Source organism: Vitis vinifera, chromosome 9 (assembly GCF_030704535.1).
Source record: "Vitis vinifera cultivar Pinot Noir 40024 chromosome 9, ASM3070453v1".
Lineage (NCBI taxonomy): Eukaryota > Viridiplantae > Streptophyta > Magnoliopsida > Vitales > Vitaceae > Vitis > Vitis vinifera.
In genome coordinates this window covers 13,963,136-13,970,416 of record NC_081813.1, presented here as the reverse complement: position 1 = coordinate 13,970,416, position 7,281 = coordinate 13,963,136, and the positions used below count along the sequence as shown (strand labels likewise).

General features: G+C 33.8%; 1 pseudogene; it reads right to left on the bottom strand.

The window, feature by feature from the left end:
* Window positions 1-3,733: 3,733 nt before the first annotated feature.
* On the bottom strand, window positions 3,734-5,306 carry LOC100253320 (cyclin-dependent kinase F-4-like; annotated as a pseudogene).
* Between the last annotated feature and the right edge of the window lie 1,975 nt (window positions 5,307-7,281).

Sequence of the window (7,281 nt, the reverse complement as noted above, 5' to 3'; positions counted from 1 at the left end):
AACAAAGGGAATAACTTCATGTAAAAGATCTTCAAAGAAGTGTTGGCTTCTAAAATAATTGAAACAATTTTCTCAAATTCCTTGATGTAAAAGTATGGGTTTTCATTTTCCTTCTTAAAAATGGGTAATTAAGAAACCACTTGAGGTTGAATGGTAACATGATCCTAATTTGGAGGTAGTATAAAACACGATGGTGTGCCCAACCTTGGAGGATTTAGAAATTCTCTCATAGTTCTTTAGTCCTGGATAGGTGGTTGTGGCTTGTTGTTGTTGTTGGACTCTTTAGTGTCCTTCATATTTTGCTAAGATTCCTGAGTTGTTCTTTGAAGTTTACCTGAAAAATCTTTTTCCTAACCAATCATAAAATAGAGGAAAAATATATATATATATAAAGAAAAACAAAATTAAAAGAACTAAAATAAAGTAATGCATTGTATCCTAGTTATGACAGTTGTCAATCCTCGACAACGATGCCAATTTCGTGACTGATTTTCTCTGTTGTACCAAAATACTTAAGCCTAATACATAGTAGTTTTGGCCAAGAAAATTTAGAGAAAAAACTACTATGACTTTTGTAGTATTCCGAGTATCGTCCTTAGAGAATAGCTTATGGAATAAATTAATCACTTTTTTTAAGATCCTAAAGTGAAAAGTGATATGTCTTAGGGCTTTAGGATCGTTGGTCACTTACATCAACTCGAAACTCAAGATTGCATCCGAAACCTAATTTTTGTTTTTAAAACAAACTCCTAAACCCATCAAATAAATGAAATGAATTACTAGTTTAAGATTTGACTTTTCAACTCTTCCTACTCCCTGTAGCTTTGTTGTGGGACAGATAATGATAGAGAAGACTAGGATAACTAATGCTCAAAAGTTACCAAGAATCAATAGTATCAGGTAATAACCTATCAACCAATAATTAATAAATTAATAAATTGATAAAAGGATAGGGCAAACACAAAATTGATAAATTGTAACTCAACCAATAAATAATCTCATTGTTATAGTGATTTACCCATTGTCCCTATAGGTTTCCTAGCCCTTAGGTTTTCATGCCTTATACTCGAAGTTGACTTTTAGCCTCCCATGTGGGTGATGCCACAATCACAATCCATAAAAGAGTAAAATTCCATAATGTGAATCAAGAAAAACTAAAAACAATATACTTAATAAAGAAGAAAAGAAATAAACCAAAGTTCTCGTCTTCTTTCACCTCCAACGTCAAAACTCCTGGAAAATATCCAAGATGCCTAAACCCTAGAATTAAGAGAGTTTATATAATATCATCAATTACTTAACATGTGACATACTCTCATTGGCCACTTATTACAAAAAAAAAAAAAAAAAAAAACTAAAAATGACTAAAAAATAATAAAATTATGATTTCTAGTTGTGTGGAGCTCACTTAGGGCAGACGGAGTGCCCTAGATGCAATTCTTAGGGTGGAGGAGGCAAAAAAAACAAAGTGGAAGTGGGTGAATTCAAAATTGGGGTCATTTCGAATTCATAAGTTGAATTTCAAAATTATTTCGAAATGGTTTTTCAACTTTCTGTAGTTGTCTTTAGATGGCCATAACTTCTTCATTTCAACTCCAATTAGCACACCGTTTGAAGCATCGAACTCTTGACTTCCCAAGATTCAAAACAATATATAGCATGATTAAAATTGAATTTAGGAAGTACTCTACTGTGGACCCACATTATTTCATAATGCATTCCCACTCAATTGGCGAGACTCGCTTTTGATTAAAGTGAAAAACTGATTTTTATAAAAAGTTGGAGTCGCCAATTACTTTTATTTATTTTTAAGGGGGGAAAAATAAGAATAAAACCCCTAAAAGGACTCCTGATTTTTTTGGAAAAGTTGTTTGTGAAAAAAACCGAGTTTGGGTTTGGGGATCAGGTTACCTATCAGGAAGGTACCTCTAAAGAGGTAGTACCCCTCTAAGCCCTAACAAGGTCTCTACTAGCTTAGTTGAGGGAAATATGACAATTAATCAGTTGATTATGAATACCTAGATAAGTTAAGGTGATCTAAAAAACTCTACTAATTCTAACATGCTAAACAAGGATTCAAACCACTATCATAAAGAAAGGATAATATGCATACCTAGATCTATAACTTAAATGCTATCATAAAACACCAAAGTTAGTTCAAGTATTATATTACTCAACATGCATTTTATCAAAGGAAATCAAATGAACATCAGGGCACCCAAAGTCAATATCAAACGAGGATATAGTTCTTAATGACATACATATTCATGGAACTTTAAAATGGGAAGATAGAGAGCGTACTTGTGTAGCAAGCGTCAGTGATTCTATAAAAATGAGGTTAATTCACTGATAATAATGATAAGATTAAAAAATAGTAAATAAAAAAATAACTAAAACTATATATATACACTTAGCATGTCTCAAGTCAAGGAAAGTTCACAAGTATGATCAAAAGTGACTAAATTACCAAAAGCCAAGGAAATATTATTAAAAGGGTAGAATATCGATTCACAAAATAAACTCCAAATAAATATCAAGAAAGGTTATCTCACCAAAATAAAAATTAGGTAACATCTTTAACATGTCTAGATAAACATCCAATAGGCCAAATTAATCGATTATATTCCAATCAATAACAAATTTATTCATAAAGGGGTTATTTCACAGAAAAAAAAAAAAAAAAAAGTTAGCAGACGATTAGAATAGAAGACTATAAAAAATAAATCTAAAACAAATACCTAGAAGTTAAGTTTTATCAAGAAAATTTTTAGAGAACATATCCTATATGTCTAGTTTATCATGTAAGTGACCAAATTAATTAACCGGTCCTCATTTAGTACCATATTTCATGATGATGATAATAGGTCCAGAATAGAGTATCTTTTAAAGGTATTCAACAATTGATTTTTACAATTAACTTATAGATGTCCTAAAATCATACGAAAATTCACACAACTATTTTAATGTGTTTATTTTATATTAAAAATAATCTAAGGATATAACACATTCATAACATATTTAAAAAATAAATAAACATATCTCAGCTCTAGAAGAGCACTCATGCAATGGGTGCAAGAATAAATAAAATTATATCTTTTATTTCAGAAATTATTTATTAATATTTTACATATCAAAAATTAAATTTAAGTCTAGATTAAAATAAAAATGTTCAAATAAATTAAAGAGATCATTTAGTAATTTAATTTTGTAAAACAAGACTAAATGTAAAAAACAAAGTGAAAACCGAACCTTCTGAAAAATTGATTTATATCTCCTACTTGGAAAACCATATTTGACCCAAGAAAGATTCTAAAATCAAGTTCAAGGAGTCTAGAATGTCATAGAATAGCTAGAAAATTTAAAGGGTTTCTAAGTTGTCAGATTCCAATTTACAGATGTAGATATACAGTACACTATAATGAAAAATTATAAACTAACTAAAACGAATTAGGATAAATCAAGACAAATTCAAAATAAAAACTGCATCACCTAGAAGCCAATTTACCAAAAATATAAGAAATACTCAAACTAAAAGAATGGGATCAAACCAAATCAAAGCATGAACTATAACACCAAGGATCGATTAAATTAAGGATGAAAAATCATAAATGGACCTAAACTAATAGAACAAATATAAACTAAACTAAAACAAGAATTTAAAAAAGAGAACTTACCTTCCACCGTGTAAGAGGGGCTGCTGTTAGAACGCTCTTAATCCTTCCAATCGGATGCTTTATATGCTGTATGTTCTAAATGAAAATCCCGAGACGTCCTCAAAGTGGCAGCTTGTTGTCATCTTCTTTGCATGGTATGGTTGATATCTTGGCTGCTTAGGAGAGCTCTTCAAGGATTTATCATTCTTATAAACATCATGATTATTCATTTCCAGCTTGCGTTGAACACCTCCTAGCAGATTTATGCTCCAAAGCTCTCTTTGTTTCACCAGCTGGAGGTGTCCTAGTCACAACAGTTCGAGGACGAAGGGATGGTGGGACATAAAAGAAACTCTGGAAGAAAGGATGCTGAAGAGCCTCCAAGGCTGTTGGCCTCTTGTAGGGATCCCATGAACAAAGTGAAGTAATAAGGTTGATTGCATCCTCACTTGTAGATGGTATCAATACAGAGAGATGAATACTAGAAAACTGTGGGAATTGGTAGTTGATAGCATTAGCAAGTTTAAGTCCCTCGGCCCATGAATTTTAAGTTGGACTGCCCATATATAACATTGCATATTTTGTAAATTTCATCTGCTTCACTCGATCCTGGAAAGAGAGGAAGGAGAGTAAACAATTCAGCCATGATAGTACCCATTGCCCACATATCGACTGCAGAACCATATGTGGATGATTGACGCAGAACCTCTGGAGCTCGATACCAGCGTGTAGAGACATATTCTTTGTATGGTGGTTGAGAATTGATCTTCCGAGCAAGACCAAAATCAGCAATTTTTATTACATCTTTTGTAACCAACAAGTTCTCTGGCTTGAGGTCGCGATGAAAATATCCACGCCTGTGCATGTAAGCAGGACCTTGCAACACTTGAAAGCACCCATTTCGAACTTCAGTTTCCGAAAAAAAAGCTTCAACTGATCTTTCATAAGTTGGTAAAGGTTGCATTCCATGTATTCAAACACAAAGTACAAAATATCATTTTCCCTAAAAACTTCCTTGAGCTTCATAATGTTTGGGTGGTTCATCTTTCTCAATGGCTTGACTTCTCTCAGATTTAAACATTCTTCCCGGGAATAATATTTTCTCTTCATCTTTTTTATAGCAACAACTTCACCAATCTGCTTATTTATCGCTTGCCAAACACTTCCAAATGTCCCATCACCAACTTCCTTGATTATCGTATACTTATCCATTCTTCTTGTAGCACAAGGCACAGATTTCAACGGATTGCGGCTCTTTGTCTTATTTAAGAAAAGAATGAAGAACACATAGATGAATTTACGTCATATGCCTTCAGTTGATAACTCGCAGAAAAAAACACTACAGAAAATAAACAAATTTCCTGGCTGGTCCGGCTGAATCCACCATTAATTTTCGAGGACAATGTGCAAGAGAGTGACACCGATACTTTTTTGATGGACAAGCTTCAGAGCCTTATTCAGAAAATATATTAAACCCACTGTTGGACGACAATAACAATGCAGAGATTGCAATAAAGATCGAGTGCAGAACATCCTGTGAGCAACTCAGAGACGGATCAGCGCAGAAAGATTCTTCTAGGTCAAAGAAGGAATCTCCGATTCAAGATACAGTTGCCCAAGGCTACCAAAGAACTAAGAAGAATTATCACATTTATACTAGCTACTTCAAACTTGTTGCAGAATCTTCCGTTCAATTCGTCTCTCGCCTTCTAAAAGTAAGCCTTCAGCAGCAATGGTGAAGGAATAACTAAGAACTACCAAGTCTTTACAGATCCGATGCAACACATTATCTAATTATCAACTGAGTAAGCAAATTCTCATTTGTTTACTTGCGGAATTCGGCCCTCAGAAACTCAAGAAATTCTGAATGGATGTTGTATCAACAATGCATTGGAGAACTGCACTAAAGATCCAACATCTATCTCAGAAAAAAATCGCATTAGGCCTGTCGTGCTGATCATCTAAGTAAAGTTGGGCGCTAAGTGCAATTGACAAAAGAAATAAGAAGGAAACCTCCAAGGGTGAGAAACCGCCAGTCGAGCACTTCCTGGAATGGAAAAAAACTCGAAACTGGTGGCAAGTTGACCAGAAGCACGCTTGCTCCATGTTTTAAGAAAGGAAATTAAGTCCTCAAGATCTAAGTCCCGCAATACCAGAAAGGAAAAGAACAATCATCAAAGAATTGACAATTGAAAACCAGTGAATTTGATCATCGGCCATCAGAAGGTAGATATCCCATCGAGAGGCCCTTCAACCACACCTTGAATCGATATCCAAACTTCAATTTTTCACAAGAGTATTTTGATTCCCAAAATCGGTCAAGTTCATTCCCTTCACTTCCCAAAATCGGACAGAAAAAGGAAACTGTATCCATCTCTCCATCTCGGTCTCCTTTTTTTTTTTTCTTTTTCTCTGTTTTTCACCCTCATAGCTGATACCACCCCCCAGACTACGTCATAGCTACCCTTGAAAACTCCTCATCCAAACCTCTGTTTTTTCTTCAGCCAACGACCCCGCTTTTCTTCCAAAAACTTCAGTTTCCTTTCTCAGTTCTTCCTCTTGTCCCTTCGGAAACCCCCCAAACTAACCATCTTTCCCAGCCTCTCGTTCACCTCCCTTCTTTGCTTTTCCCATGCAAAACACCTTGAAAACTCCACCAGGACTCCTTCCCAAAAACCCTTAACACATCCCCAAGTTTTCACTTTTCCAATTTTATTTTATTTTTTGCCTAAGTAAATAAAATAAACATTTAAAAAAAAGAAAAAAAAGAAAAAGAAAACATAACGTGATTAAATAATAATAATAATAATAATAATAATAATAATGATAGTAATAATAATTACCAAAAAATTATTCATTAAAAAAATTATATTGAAACATTTCAAAAAATTATTATAGAAACTAATAATAATAATAATTAAAAATAAATAAAATAAATAAATAAATAAAATAAAATAATAAAAAATAAAAGTGATGCAACCTTACAAACACAAGTCATGGAAACCGGACAAGACATGCCCAAAAGGTGACCTAGGAGGGTCAAGTAAAGCTAACTAGGCCTAAATGGGTCAAGTGTGTCTAAGTGAGCTTAAAGGGGCCTATGTGAACCAAAGTGAGTCTAGGTGAACCTAAGTGGGATCTAACCTAAGGATGAAAGGTGGCCAAGGTCACAATGTGGGTTCGAATGAGTCCCTCAACAAAGGGTCCCTGAAGGTGGCTTAGAAAATGAAACTATATAAGTGTTAATGGGCCACAAGGGGATGACAACGAGTCAAGATAGAAGTATGGGAAGACATCTAGTGTCACTTCTGCTAAGAGGACAAAATGGAGGGTCTACATCTACATTTTTCAACAAAATCAAAGTACATGTTGCCACTAGATTTTAAGTTTTAAATTTCCATGCTACTTGATGAATTTTGTCTCATACTTCATTTCCCATGTTTGTGTGCCTTCTTTCTTACTTTGTAATGTTCATTCCTCATTTCCAAAACTCATGATATGCTCTTCTTGCCTTTCCTCGTAGTTCATGAGTTTTGACTCGCTTGTTTCCTTATTTTACCCTTTCTTGATCTTTCAAAATCTAAAGTGATTGAATTTTCACCATTTTCTTTCCTTAAACCTGAGATAA